General features: G+C 46.3%; 1 protein-coding gene across 2 annotated transcripts in view; it reads left to right on the forward strand.

Moving 5' to 3' along the window:
• Positions 1-15,445, forward strand: part of LOC126919967 (heat shock 70 kDa protein cognate 4-like) — a 58,070-nt gene that overhangs the window by 17,250 nt on the left and 25,375 nt on the right. The window contains exon 1 of one of the 2 annotated variants that reach the window (XM_050729764.1): positions 13,365-15,426. The exons of the other annotated variant lie outside the window; for it this stretch is intronic. The gene's annotated coding sequence lies outside the window, so the exon portion shown is untranslated. Of the gene's footprint in view, positions 1-13,364; positions 15,427-15,445 lie in introns of those variants that run through there. 2 annotated transcript variants of the gene reach the window in all.

The raw sequence follows: 15,445 nt of genomic DNA on the forward strand, positions 1-15,445 counted from the left end.
ATGCGAGTGAGCGGCATTACCATTCGATCATCGTAGTTCGTGCGCTGCGGTATAACGAGTCATTGGACTTCGAGGTCTGCCAATGACGGAGGGAATGAATTATGCAGTCCATTCTACGGATTATGGTGACCGGAGGATGTACACTGACGCGCGACAGCCAACGACTTATTGGCCACGATTTATATCCAGCCGGGCATGCATGTGTAACGAAGATCCCTGCTGCGTATAATCACTCCATGGCTTAATCGACTTTTTTTCAGCTTCAACTACGGCAATTATGCGCTGAAATCGACTCTCTACGCGATGACTTGACTTTTACGAAACAAGTATAAGTATCGCTCGGATCGGTCTCTTTAACGATCAGTTTTGTAATATTATAAACGATATTCCAGCTTTCACGAAATTATTTTCCTTGCTTTATTTTTGGATGCGAAAATTTTCGAAAGTACGTCGTTTACCATCGTGGTCTATTATTCACCACGAATGCAACGCGTAATCCATCCCGCGACTAAGCATCATCAATCGACGAACCTTGTTCTTGGGAACCACTCTCCGCTTCCATATTTCACCGACTTAGATCACGGGTCGAGATAAATGCTCTAAAAATCCCGGTGGCTACCCGTATCAGGAAACGTCAGATTCCAGCGGCGTGATTGCAAGATATGAAGTTGGAAGGAAGACCCGTTCACGCGCGTGAATCGTAGGTGATTCCGGGGGATGATCGTCGAAAACGTTCTCGTCATCGGCGACCAGCCGCGTTGTTTCCTTTCAACGCATCGCCTTCCATCTCGACATTCTCGGCCACGAGCACAACGACAGTCTTCTTTTCCTGTAGACGTCGTCGTGGCATACCGGGCATTGTTGCCGGGCACGGTATCGCGTCTATTGTCTAGAAAGACGGGGGTGTGCGCATACTATCTCTCGGAGCGGCATTAATGCACGTAAGGGTGGCAGCCTGGCGCCATCTTGCTCCGTAAACACTCGCACGTAAATTGGGACTGAACGCGCCTCTCGGTACACCGGAACGAGGTCCCGTTGGGTCGAATGGCCTCTGTTCTTGCAGGGATTCTCAGCTCTCGCCGGATCCAAACATTACCCAGTTCGTTTTTATGCAAGCTGCCTCGAAGAACGCGGTGGCGCGCGCGAACACGATTAGCTAGCGCTAATTCTAACGCGTAGATTCTATCTCTTCCGCGCGACACGACGATTACGAAGACGAAGAACGGTGCCCACGGGGACGGAACATCTAATTTGGCTAAGTAGAGACCACGACTCTTGTTAAGATTGCTCGAACGACCTAGCCACCGAGACGATAGCGGCATTTTACAACGAAAGGAAAAGAGAGTAAGGACGAACAAAATCTTTTTATAACTCGTTACCATCGTCCAGAAAAGAAAAAGAAGCAGCGTATTCTGCGGTCTGGATACAATGTCGGCGAAGTTAGCTCGTTGTATAAAAGATAGGGGTCGAGGATGATGATAAAGCGGAGCTTTTGATTCGCCGTAAAGTAAGATAAAGTTTCAGCCGCGGAAACGCGAATACGCGGACACGAAACGTTCTGGTAGTGCTACGAGGCTTGTCCGTGGTTCGTACTCTTGCGGGCAGTTGCGAGAATGTACACTTACGCAGCCATGCAAGGACAAGAAGTTACGTTCCTACTCCCCGCGGTACTTATATCCGAAGCACGTTATCATGGGTTCCCCTTCACGAGGGTTGCCATTCTCGTACCTTCCGCTTCTTTATGTTACGGCCAATTCAGTATTCTCCAGACGTTGTCTCTTTCCTCTTTTTCTCTCTTTCTCTTCCCCCACGTTGTACGTTCTCTTTTTCTTTGTTTCGTTCTAACGCGCTCTCCATCGTTTCGCTCTTTCTGCCGTCCTTTGCGTTGTCCTTTCTTCTATCTATCTCCCATTTTATTCTTGTCTCTCTCGTTTCTTTTCCCGTCTTGGTCAAGCCACTTACTTTTCCTTTCTTCAGAACCGAAAGTGAGGACCCATGAACGGAATATCCCTTCGACCGAAATATTTTACGGTTTTGTGAACGCGAATATACCGACGCCTCTTCGGCCGCTCGTCCTACCCCTGCTACTTCAAACCCTCTTGTCTACTTCCGCATCCTGCGCGTCAGATAAGAAAAAATGTACACGCGAATCTCATTTTACCACTTACCCTAACTCTTCGACCATAACGGCTGTCCTCTACCACCATGGAACTCGTTTCTGCCCTGATGGTGTATACAGTTTCCGTGATTTCAGCATACGATAGAGCCACCAGCCATAATTTACGCGATGTCAGATCGCGACAAATGTACAAAATGTTCATACATATGGCAGGGGTCGATCTTTCGAGTAAAATTGACGGTTGTCTATTTTAGATCCACGCTGTTACTTTGATCGTATCCTCAATATATTTCGATCGTCGAATTCCAAATGATTTAGATTCGACCGAAACGCTCGTTAACTACGCTCGGCATGTGTTCGTCGATTTCGAAGTCCGTACCACGTGCCGACCATCGGTAACGCTTTAACGTGGCAGCGTTTAAGAGCTGTTCAATTATTAAGGAACGGCTGTGTAAAGTGAAAACACAGTCCGGAATCACGTAGCGCTTTGTCGGAATTACGTGCAGCCCGAGGCTTCTCGATGGAAAACGACCCGAATTGAAACAATTAAGAACGAAGCTGGCATCGAAAGTAAAGGTCGCGAGCGTGTCACGTTACCACGATAAAGATCCGTGCTATGCACGCGGGGGCGGCATGCACGCGTAAGCGTAATTATTTTTTCGGTGTAACGATTGCGGGCAACGCGACCCGAGGTTAAACGGTCGCCACGAATCGACTGACTCACCGCTTGTCGAGCCACCCTAGACTTCATTTAGGTTATTTCTTACCTCGCCCGCACAAGCGAACCAAACGCTAATTACGTAATATGGCCGAAGGAAGCACCCAGGATCGACCGTTTAAGCGCGTTGAAGCAAAGCGCACGGTATGGAACGCCTCGCGGTCACAGTAAATCGGACAACGACGAATTAGGGACGACGAACCTTAATTAATCACTTCTCTGCGTTCCATTACGTCGAATGACAGACTGCACGGGTTCAATCGTCAGCATTCGACCGTCGTAAAATCTCTGAATACGAAACTGTCAGATTTATAATACGTGAGAAATGCGCGATATAGTTTCGCTTTGGAGATTTAAAGTTCGCGTGATTTAAAGATTTACTTTACGCGGAGTTGATTATGCATGGCAGTCTGGTTTCGAGTAAAAAGTCTTGCGTAACGGTAGATATTTTGCGTATCTTAATATTTGCTGCTCGTCCAGTCATGATGAGAGTTTCGGCCAGCAGAGAGGCCACTCGCTCGATTTCCCTTCGTAACACGGCTAATTCCACGCTGCTAACAGTCTACAAGTGCCTGTACACGCACCGAGGGCCCCGTTAACGGGGTCAGTCCCGTGGCTCCGCGTATTCTCGGCGTGCACCTGTGCGTTCGTCGGCGATGCGTCGCGATGGCCGCTGGCTCGCCTTGAGGCAACTGGACCGTGCGAACTTTTTTTCTCTGTCCGAAAAACGAATGCTTGATGCACGGCTGGATCGACGCGTCCATTAACCCACATTCTCAAGTACGCGCGCGGATCGAAAGTGCTGCGTGTCATTGGCCACGATCGAGTTGCCGGCGGACATCGATATTTATCGACGGCTATGACTCCAGGGGCCGATGACGCCATCGTTAATTCCGTAACGAGACGTAGTCAGAGGCACCTCGAGCATCGCTCGAAGCAGCGCCCACCGACTCTTTTGTGTATGCGTAATTTCGAATTCAGTTTGAAAGAACATCGTCGTCCCAAATAAGAGGCGGCAATTTCGATGCTATAGAGTCGCGACAACAGTGAAAGTGGCTCCGTGTGTATCATTGTCTTTCGTGGGACAAACGACACGGACAGTTTCAGTTACTCGAAGGCCCGACCCAGTTACTCGAAACCCGGTGGAAAAGTGTACGCGGTCGAAAGCCGTTCCAGCAATGTTCTCCTCCATGCAATGACGCAACGACTTCGTGCGGTCGAGCTCGTCGCGGGCTTAATTAGCGGTTAAAAAGTCAATTAGCGGTGACCGTGTTTGTTAACCTTCCACGGGTGTCGCGTGACACGCATACCTACGGTGCGGATTCCCAGCGACCACGTAGAACAAAACGGCACCCATACAAAGGGGAAAATGTCGCGCATGATCCCTACCTTTGCTCATTTGGTTCGCGTCCTTTCTTTCCTGACACCCTGCGCGTCGTTACATCCACACTCGCGTCCCGCACGGAACGGACAGCCTAGTAAAAAATTACACGTCCAATTAAACGTTGAATCACTCATCCTGCTGCCCCTTTTCATTCCGCCTAACTCGGAGAGCCGAGAAGTCTCCCTATCCTTTCCTTCTCGTCGCCCCTTCGTTGAATCCTCGTACTCTTCGCCCCTCTTCCTTCGCCTTACTTTATCCTACGTCTCCGTTAGCTATCGTTCCCGGACAATGAGTGCAATTGCTTCGGTTTCAGAAAGGTTAACGCACCGGGTTAAATGCCGGGGAATTCGGTGTCGCTTTCGGGCGGCGCGGCCACGGGATCATCGTAGCTCCCTTCGTCACCGTGCCAGTCTAGGCATTAAAGGTTCGTTAAGGATCGGGTCGGAGAACGTCCAGAGCCAATCCTCTCGCCAGCCAGCCAGCAAGAGCTCCCCGTTGGCAAACCGATTCTCCCTTCGTTTTCTCCCTTCTCGTTTTCCCTGCCTGCTTTTTATCTCCTTCGAACCGATACCCAGCGCGCGGTTCTTTTTTGTCTCCATCGCTATCGTAATCAGGCTCGTGGCAGAGACGCGGTCCACTGCTTTCCACCACAGGGTGACGAGTCCAGGAAACGTGGTCGACGACAAGAAGCTTGATTGGCGAATACGACGACGCGTCGCTCAGCCAGGTATCCCGCGTTCAACCCTATTCAACCAGCCGACTCGAGCAAAAACTATCCGAGCTCTCTCGACTCGCTGGAATGCAATCCTCGGCTCCTCGGTAGCACGTGGTTCGATAAGTTACGGCACCGCGGCTCACGCTCGATGATTCACGTTGGAATCGCAATCTCTGTTTTGCCGTGCGCGGCGGAAATTGCTCGCGATCCCCTGGAATTCGTATTCATCAAGTTGCACGGTTCTGCAAATAACCGACCGATTTCGCCTCTCGCGCGAAATGAAACGTCGAAACGTGGTAAACGCGGCTTCTCCTTGTAGCGGCCTGGATAAGGCGAAGGAACGCGTTCCTCGTTCTCGCGAGAAACGTTTCCCTGTCACGTGGCCTGATTAAACGCGATACCATCACCGGCAAATCGTATTATCTGTTCGGTTGTTTTCTCCCATGTAAATCTGCTCGACGAACAACCTCCTCGGAAGAACCAGCACCAACAATTTTGGTGTTCGATTACGCGAGAAAGTGGTTTATTACATGCTCGTCTCGAAAATATGAAGCAAACTAAAAGATAGATTTTAATCTTCTTAACTTTATTTGTGTATATGTATCGTGTACCAAGTAGTTTCTGTATTCGGCGTTCCTGACGATCGAGTCTCTTTATCCGAACGCAAACTCCTATTCTCTGAAAAATCATGGGTAATGAGAAAAATTAGTGAAACCTTACCTTTCACGTATGAATTTCTCAACAAATTTAGATGAACAAAGTTCAACCATGTAATATTATGATTTAAAAAAAAGAAATCGAGATCCAACCACTGTTCCAATGGGGTCAAATGAAAATAAGAGTCGGCGCAATCGCAGTTTATAATTATAAATTACGCAGAAAGACGAGTCCGAAACGAACGCACCGCGAAGCAAATCCGGCATATCCTCTTTAAGTCCATCTCTCGATCTTTAAAACGATCAAGTCCGATCCCCGTTGCGTTCACACTCGAGTGGTCGTTGCAGCGGTTGTAGATTGCACAAGAGACCGTGGCAGTGTATCTCCAGCTGCGAGGGTACCGTGAGCCGGCTAGAAAGACAGAGACGGGTAATACCTAGATAGCGAGAAAGGAAAAGAGACGGCTGAACGAATTGCAGTTTGCACGGTGAAATGCTGCAAGGTCATTGCTCTGGCATTAGGGACGACCAAACGAACGATCTCCGGAATGAGCTGGATGAAAGCACGGTCTCTTGATCGAAGGGAATGACAGCCTGGTCTCCCTCTTTCTCTTTCTTGCTCTGTACTCCCGTTTCGACTACAACCGCATTGGATCGGCCTGGCCGTGTACGCGGCCGCGCTAAATCGCTCCATTCTAGTGCCAGTTAGAGTTCAATGAATTCTTCGTCCCACTCCTTTTGGAGTCGCTGCTGGCTCGCTGATAAGCACGACGAAGGTTGTAGAACGATCTCCGCTCTATCCCGTCGCGTTGCATCGAGCACGAAACGATTCTAAGATCGCAATTTCTGTCCTTTCCACGCGAGGATATCGCTGTTGCGTGATGGCTGAAAGGAATATATAGTGGAAAAGGAGAAGGTTCGAGGATGAGGCGAAATCGGATACGGCTTTTCATCCTGTTATTTAACTTATCAGTAAATCTGTCTTGTAGATTTTACTTCGACCCTACAGGCATTTCGTAGATAGTAGAAACGGGACCCGCTGGCACTGAGCTAAGCTTTGACGTTCAGATAGTTTCGTCTGTTCTGTCTATGACTGTATCGTGATACAGAAGCATAGTGGAATACAGCGTTACAAATAGCGGAGAAATATCAGAAAAGTCAATGGCTTTTCGCGAACACGTGTTGATCCTCAGACATGGTGAAACTGTGTAAAGGAATCTACGAATTGAAGAGAACGTTATTAATAGAGTTCGCGATAGATCGCGATAGATGCTAGTGGAAGTAAAAGATTTAGAGTTCCTTTTCTTTTCTGATGAAATTGGGCCCTGGGAAGTAGGTCAATTCGCGAACTGGATAAATTCAGTCAACCGCGAGTGAACGAGGGAGAATACGGTGTGGAATAAAATTATCGATCGCGGGACACAAACAGAACGGAACGGAAAAGGAAGAAGCAAGGAGAGGTACAAAGAAAGGAGAATGAGGCAGAGAGAAGAGCACCTGGAAAGGACAGCCACGTTGCAGGCTTTCGTGCAATTTCGCTAAAAGCATTAATTTGGATTAAAAGATCGTCTACGCGCCGAAAAGATGGACTCCTTTAAGGAATTGAAACGGTATTCTCTCCGTGGTCGGACTTAATTGCTCGTTCGTGGCGCGTGCCTCCGCCAATAAGAAAAATTTACTTAAGATTTATTTAAGATTCGTTTCGTCTGTACGTGTGCCGATGCTTCAGAAGCTTCAACTTAGAAAACGTTCTCGATATCATATTCTTCACTTGCAGCAGGTAAGAAAGTGAATGTCCATAATTGAATTCCTAATAGCGCAAGTCACTTTGATGAAATTCTTTCCTTTAACAATGTTTCATTCATCAGTGTTTACTGTGTGAGACCGCGAAACACAATGAGTCCCGGAATAATTTATTCTTCGAATATTTAATTATCAATGGTGTTGGAACAAGTTCCATATATTCAAAGTACTATATACACAGAGCAGTGTCCTCCTATTTTCACGGAAATTATTTCAGTTTCGACCGTGCCGAATTAATCTGTTGCACAGATAACGCAATTTTAGTTTCGACTGTGTCGAATTAATCTGCGACGGAGATAGCGCAGTTCTATAATTTCACAATCCTTGTTTAATCGGTAAAACTTAATGATAAATTTAATTCCATTATCCTAACACGTCGTGTCCAATCGGATAAAATTACGCGGTGACGGGAATAAAATAGAAGTTAGGAAAGCATGAAAGATTAGGGTTGGCAACCTTTAAGCCGAGTTTCGATAGGAGATCCGACAGGGAAGGAAAACTGCAAAGAAAACCAAGCGCGAAAGCGGGGAGTCTCATTAGATTCTGCGGGCGCTGCTTCGCAGAAGTTTACTTTCGAAATATCGGCAAACGATGAACACGGAATCTCAACGAGGGAGAAAGAGAACGGCGAATCATTCTTATTGCAGTCGGGTGCACGACGGAGAAATTGTTAGTTGCCAAACTTACGGTACTATGAAGCTCTTCAGGAACGTTGTCCTTTGTCCTCGTAAGTCGCGAAGCTCCCGAACGATACTGTTTGCAAGACGGTTACGAAATTTGCGAGTTACCCCATCAACTTTCATAATTTCGTCGTACTTTTCCGTGAATCACATCATATTTTTATTGCTCGTATCGTCGTATCGTTTTTATCAATTGTATTACTCTATTTGCGAAGCGTGTTAGCTTTTTTGTGGAGATCTCTGTTGGTTTCCGCGAGTTGTAAAATTAAGGAAACGAATGGTAGAGCAGTAGAGTTGCACAAGAGAGTAAATCGACGTGGTTCAGTCATCTTCCGTGTAGTCAAGACGCCACATAGCAAATTAACTATACGAGGTTACGAAATTATCGTATTGCACGACGGCATCATAATTTGGAATTATTCTAGTATACCTGATTGCACCTGATTGCCTGTCGTTAATGACACAAGAATTGTTGACACATCATTTACCACTTGCCGATTCTCAAGTATTTCTAGTCAATCTTTCGAGGAGAAAATTGAAACTCGTTGTCATTCCAGATTAAATACCATATTAGCAGATCCATTGCAATGCACGCTCGGGAAAGAGGCAAAAATAAAAGACACATATTTGATGTTCAATCTTCTTGCAAAACAACTGTTTACTATGTAAAACATCACATCGAGCATAATTCTATTAGCGGTGTGTATATACGCTATGCAACGAGGTAATCGAGAAAGCAACATCGAAATGAATATATTATGAATGCGACGGGTGACGCGCGGTTTGATAAGCTGATCCATAGCGAAACAGAGTGACGCCTAAAAACGCGTATGTAAATCTTCTGTGGCTGAACTTGCACCCCACCGATGCGACGGACAGCGGAGCAAAAACACGAATTTTCCATTCAAATTTCACGCTGTCCCGCATAGCGGTGAAACGTGGCTCGCGCGCCGGACAATTCGACGCTCTGGATCAACCGAAAAAAAGTGGTGAGCCGAGAGGAAACAGGACAAAATACGCGCGTGAAGGCCATCGCTCTGAAACGAACGCGGAAAACGAGAAGATGGAACACGCGACGGGAGAAAATAAGCGGAGACTAAAGGATCTCTCTAAGGGATAAAGAAAAAGAGAGAAAGAGAGAGAGAGAGAGAGAGAGAGAGAGAGAGAGAGAGAAAGAAAGGGATGGGAATGCAACGAGCGCTCGACGAACGCGGTTTCCGATAGTCATCTCTGCATCGTATAAATCTACTTAACAATGGACAGGAGTGCACTTCCTGAAACGGGGCCACGAATGCGCCGAGGAGCGCCAACAAAAATCGACGACCATTCATCGACGAAATACCGATTCCCTGCATTTTAACTAGATGTGTTTGTTCCGCGAACACGATTCTGCTACGTCTGTGGAAACCGTGTATGTAATTCGAGTTGACTGTAGTACCAGCTTCTCCGCAGTTGCGTTGCGTGATGGATTAACCGTTGTTGGAATGGAGAGAGGAGAGGATGACTATCTGGCGTTATATGCTGAGACGATGATGGAATGTCCGACTAAGATTATTGAAGATAATATGGTAGCGTGGGTGGTAGTTGGGTGATGAAGTTTGAGAAAAGTTCATCTGTGAAATGAGCCGTTCAAAGCTACATATATTGATTAACTCCAAAACTGGAGTAAAACTCCTTTTTTTAAATGTTCGACATTAATCGTGCATCTGGATAATGAGATTAAGAAATCTACAAAAAGTGAAGTTAGATCAGTTTGGACTCCGAAAGGCTGCGACTGAAAACTAACGTGGTAGTATCGATTCCTATAGCGAGTCTACTGTTTGGAAATCTCTGTCGGCTACAAAATTTATAAATAATAAAAGCTACTTGTCTCCTTTCGCTGTGACGCCTATATATATATTCTCTCGAGAGTGGAGACTCGCACGGAGAGTGTATCAACGATTCTGTATTCACGTTTCAGCCAAGTAGTATCGTGTTGAGAGAAAGAAACACGAGCGTCGTATTGTGGAAAAGCGTCGTGAGACGGTTTTCCGCGTGGTGGATCGAGAAGGGGTCGTCTAACCGCGATATTAAATAAAAGAAGAGCACTCTGACAGAGCAGGCGGCAAGCCGATTGCCGATGGATATACGGCACCTCCTCGCCGCGCGAACACGTACGTTTATTATGGTGTATGGCCATCTACATCGTCGCACCGCAACACCGTCTGCTTGGAAATGCACCACTATTAAAGCGCATCCCTCGCATCCTTCCCGGCAACGTCGCGCACGGCATTCGTTGATATGCAGACGATGACACGCTTTCCGGTTCCGGCAGATTTCGCACTCCCGTCTCGTATGCCGCGAAGCTGCTGGATCTTCTCGCGTAAATCCTCTGAGGGTAGCTCCGAGAGACGTACCGGTTTGCAGCTTCGTCCATTTTTCATCGCGCGAAAAATACGCGAGCGGTCGTTATCGCCTGCTCAGAGAGGAACATTTTTCCCGGTTGTTTTATTAATGGATGATGTTTCAAAGTTTCCCGCTACTATCATCCGCGTTCGTAGGAATTCCTTTCTGAACTTGATTGTCCTTTATCTCTTTTTACCGGATGTTTTTATTTCGGTAAAAATTAAACGATAAAACCTTCGTTGCTTCTATTTCTAGAAAGAATATTTGTTATCGAGATAATGATGCAAGAGAATCCTCAATAGTTTCAATTTCATTCTACGGTACATTGAATGAAATTTTTTATGCGAGCCGATTGAAGAAAAAAGTTCTCTATGGCTAGAATAGCAATATGATATTGTTTGACAGCGTGTCGCGTTCGTAAATCCCTGCGGCGTCGCCTAAGGTTGGATTTTCGATCAGAATTTCCGTAATGTGGCCCAGGTGGAAGTTACGCGAGGAATCAGGACACTCGGTGTTCCACGAAAAAAGCAGGAGATTCAGTTACGTACAGGCAGTTGCTGAACAGGCTTGTGACTTTCCATAAAGGTGAACAAGGGGGTGTTAGTACCGGGGATGAAGTCCCCACGGTGAAAAGTTTTCTCTCCGCTTTGGAAACACGATCGGACGATACATCGCTGGTACGTGCGGAGTATATCGAAGCTGGCACCAGTTAACGTCGAGTTTTGTGCATACGCGATGCAGCGAACGAAAAACCTCCGCAGGCTGGTGCACGTGCGCTCTACGTTCTGCATATGCGCCGTATGGTCGATCATGGTTCCCCGAACTTCCCGTTACAGGGAATAATTCATTTTCTTTCTCTCATTTCCTCTCTTCTTCGTGCCTTGCTCTCTGCCACAGTCGCTCCCTCTTCCTCGTCAACTTGATGGTCTTTTTTCTGTTCTTTCCCGCAGTTCAAGGGCAAATCGGGGCTGACACACGACGTACGAGCCAACTTGTAATCGCTTCACGGCCCCACAGTTCAAAAAGACACACTTCTCTCCCTTTCTACTTGGCTTCACATCCTTCGGAGACAATGTGGCGTCTGTCTTCGAGTAGCGGTGTGGAAGATGCGACGTTGCGCTAAAATTCAACCGTGTCCTCGCTACTTCCGTCTCATTCTTCCCCTCTGTTCTACACAGTTGTCGTTTGTTCGACAACAATAGCAGAAATTTCGTTCTTTTCCCGCGTCTGTCTTCGTCCACCCTCCGTCGGCCGCTTTTTATCCTGGCACACGTATCTGTTCGAGCGACTCCTGCAAATCACATTAACGTCAACCGCGTGACGTGTTTTCCTGTTTTGCAAGCGAGACGACGACACAACGCTCGCTTATGAATAACGCTCCGCCGACCAGCGTGCTCCTCGCAAAGCTTTATGATCCGCGATTTCGACTGGCTTAACTCGATCGTCTTCATCGTGCGTGGATCATCCGACCTCGTTCTCCGTGTACTCATTTCCATCTCCCTCTTTCTATCTTGCCTCCTGACTTTCTCGTTATCTTTTTTGTCCTTCTCTCCTCTGTTTCTCTTCCCTTGATTCGCCACGGCCCTCTCCGCATGGTCTTCGTTCCACACGCGAATCCGAAGGATTACGATGTGCTTATTTGCGTACCGAATTATGCAATTGAAGCACCGCTCGACTGTGTGGTTATTTCATGCGTGAAAGTAACGCCAGGAGTACCGGTCGCATAACAATGTTGAATACGAAATAGCGCTGAGTGAGCACGAAGATGCGAAATCTCAGTGTCAGAGCCGAAACGCTCCAAGGGTTATCGTTTGATGTGGCTACGCTTCCGCCCGTGTTTCATCAGGCAATTGCTTGAAAGCCAACCATCGGGAAAAACAGATTCGAACCGATTGATACAACCTTTTCAACATTTTCCCTGCTCTCTTCTGATTTTCGTTGCCATTTCGCTCCGTGTTTTATTATTTGATCATTTTCGTCGCTACTTTGAAACGTTATTCATATTAATTTCGTAGACGGTAGACTTAGAAACGAATACTACGTCTTTTTCTCCGCTTTGTTCGTGACTTCGAATGTCCTTGGTTATGTAACCATCGATTTCTTTCTGCATCTTTTTGTACAACTATCCAATTGTTTCTTCAGCGAGGTAATAAATAACACAGTTGAAGGCATTTGTTCCTATCTAGCATTATATGCCGTATTAAAGCGTGTCCCTTTTTATCTGCCTCCTTTTCATCTTTCCCGTTATAAATGCGACGTAGAATCCGCTTTCCATGACCACAAAAATACCAATTTTCTTTCAATCGTTATTTTCTCGTACAAACGTCGCCATTTAAAACCGCGCGTGCAGCCCTGCAATGTCCATTTGAAAACCAAAAGCCAAGAAAGGAGAGGGACGAAAAACCACGTTGTATGCACGTGGAAAAATTATTTCCGTTACGCCAAAATGGATTGTTCGTTGAGGCCTTGAAAAGCACGTTCCGCGACTAGCGCGACGAGCTTCACAAAATAAAATTTCGCGATTAAAAAACTCCTCGTCGATAGAAATCGTTATATTGCTGCAACGAACCTCCCGCAAAAACATGTAGGGAAGGACAAAAAGAACAATTACATATTAATAAGCGAGCGGAACCTTGTCGATCTTTACCGTTCACCACGACTAACCGGTGAATTCGATTCGTATCGGATAACCAGCACCGGAAACCTCTTTTTCTCATGCAAACGAGCAATTAGTCGTACGTGCCTTCGCGATTGAGTCACGATCGCAGCAGGTACGGGGGAACACGCGAAAGGGAGCTGACGCGATGACGAGCACAGTCAGGACGACGGGAGAAGCGACTTGGCGCGCGAGCGATCGCGCGCACGTATACGCATGGGCCGATTGCGCAACCGACAGTGGCGCGCGTAGCATCCGGTAAGTAATTTTAGATGCGTCGGTATGCGCGCGTGGTCAGCCAGTGAGCCGCCCTGTGTTGCGGAGAACTGCACCAGGAAAAGGGGAACAATGCTTTTCCCGTTCGAGACCGGGATCGCTCGTTGATTGCACCATCATTGTGCTGATTGTGAGAATAATTGATAAATGGAATTCTTCTGGGAGATTGCGCGAAGGATGCTTCGGTGTTGGATAATTTTAGAAAGCTGTCGGTTGTGGATTATTTTACTACACACGAAGAATGTAGATGATAATGAAGGAATGCGAAATGATAATAACCGACGATGAATCAAATGCTATTTTGGTATGCAGAAACGCTGACTCATGAAAAATTATTATCTTAAAAGAATTTTGAATTGGAAAAGGTTTTGTAAATTACGGAAATGAAAAAGTTAGGGGAAAAAATTTGCCACGTGAACATAAACTGCGAACAAAATTTCGAGCCTTACGTAGTAAAAATAGAAATCGCCAACTACTAAAGTTCTTTGGCAAGAAAGTTAAACAAAGAATAAGATAGGCGCCGCAAATAAACAAGGACGAAAATGATAAAGCAATCGTTGGCGTAACGTCGTGCACGTACTATCGTTTGCTCGATCGCAACTATATCGCGTGTACAGGACAAGAAACGTGCCTGCTGTTTGATCGTCCGTAAATCGAGTAATGCTTTCACGTCGACCTAGTAACGGAACTTTTCGGCGCAATTGTTTCACCGCGCTCGATAACAGTGATGCTTCAATATTTACTCCAGAAGCGAAACCAATTAACGAATAAGCAATAAAAAAAAGAAGGAAGGCGAGACGAGAAAGGAGCAGGAGGAAAGCGGGTAAGAGCGGCCGGCTACATTCATTGTCAGCGAACAGCATAAAAAAGAAACAGAGCACGCGGAATACGAGTCAATAGAGCGGAAGATGGAATTTCCACTTCGCTATAGAAAAAGTGAAACTAGTTCCCACGCGAGCGACGATAAAATATTAATGCTATCGATTCCACCGTGAAACCCCAAGAAAAAAGCCGCTATAAAATCAATTTTTTTTCGAGCTTCACCGCATATTGCATACGTAAGAGAGGACAGCTCGTGGTTTATGGGTATTGCGATAAGAAACAGAGGATACAGTCTCCACGGTGGTGACACGCTTCACCGGATTCACAGAAAGTCCCCACGATTGATATACGCGATAGACAATCTGCATGGCTCGAACTTCCCTTTGATTCAGATTTCATTCACTGTTTCTTGCGTGCTGCTTTCGGTTGCAACTTCGGTGGCAGAAACGCAGAAGTTCGCGCGCACTTTTCATGGTCGAACTACGGTGACGCGAGCAACTGGTTGCATCGATGACCACGAGCTTCGACTGTGGGAAATGACGGAAGTTGGAATGCTCGTGTATCCGTTAGCGTGTTTCGTAAGAACGAATTAGATGATAAGGGCTTTCAAGCGTGCGACGGTGGAATTAATTCCGCTAGATGGTAACAGGTACAACAGGAAAATATATCTCTCGATTATTTAAATACCTTGTCAGATCATCTCTCTTCTCCGATCTTTCTGCATCGATGAATTTAATGATATTCTCAATGATAGTTAAAGGAATACTGAGAAAAAATTTTCTTCCTAAGACATACATACGAAGCAAACATCGTAGACATTCTAATCGATGACAGTGATGTCGTGCTCTCCTATGAATCATGGCATGACGGCTAAACGCATAGCGCAGTAAACCGCAACGTCTGTTTTGAAAGTTAATCGCTACGATGCAGCATTGAAATTCGTAATACGTGGCAGGGAGCCACATCCATCGCATACGAAGCTCCGATAAGTGGTCGACAAAACTACGACCGTCAAAACCACATAGAAAACTCCGTATCTAGAATGCTAGATGCTCGCAGAAATCCACGTTGCGAATAGCTGTAAGCGAAAGGGATTGCGCACGAAACCGAATCGTAGCAAATATTTATATAGGAACTGCAACCGAGAAGCGCCGCGCAACATTTACCATTTTTCTCTTAAATCCACGTATATGCGTCTGTTTCCACGATACAGTAAGTCCAACAAATTCAC

Source organism: Bombus affinis, chromosome 1 (genome assembly GCF_024516045.1).
Source record: "Bombus affinis isolate iyBomAffi1 chromosome 1, iyBomAffi1.2, whole genome shotgun sequence".
Classification (NCBI taxonomy): domain Eukaryota; kingdom Metazoa; phylum Arthropoda; class Insecta; order Hymenoptera; family Apidae; genus Bombus; species Bombus affinis.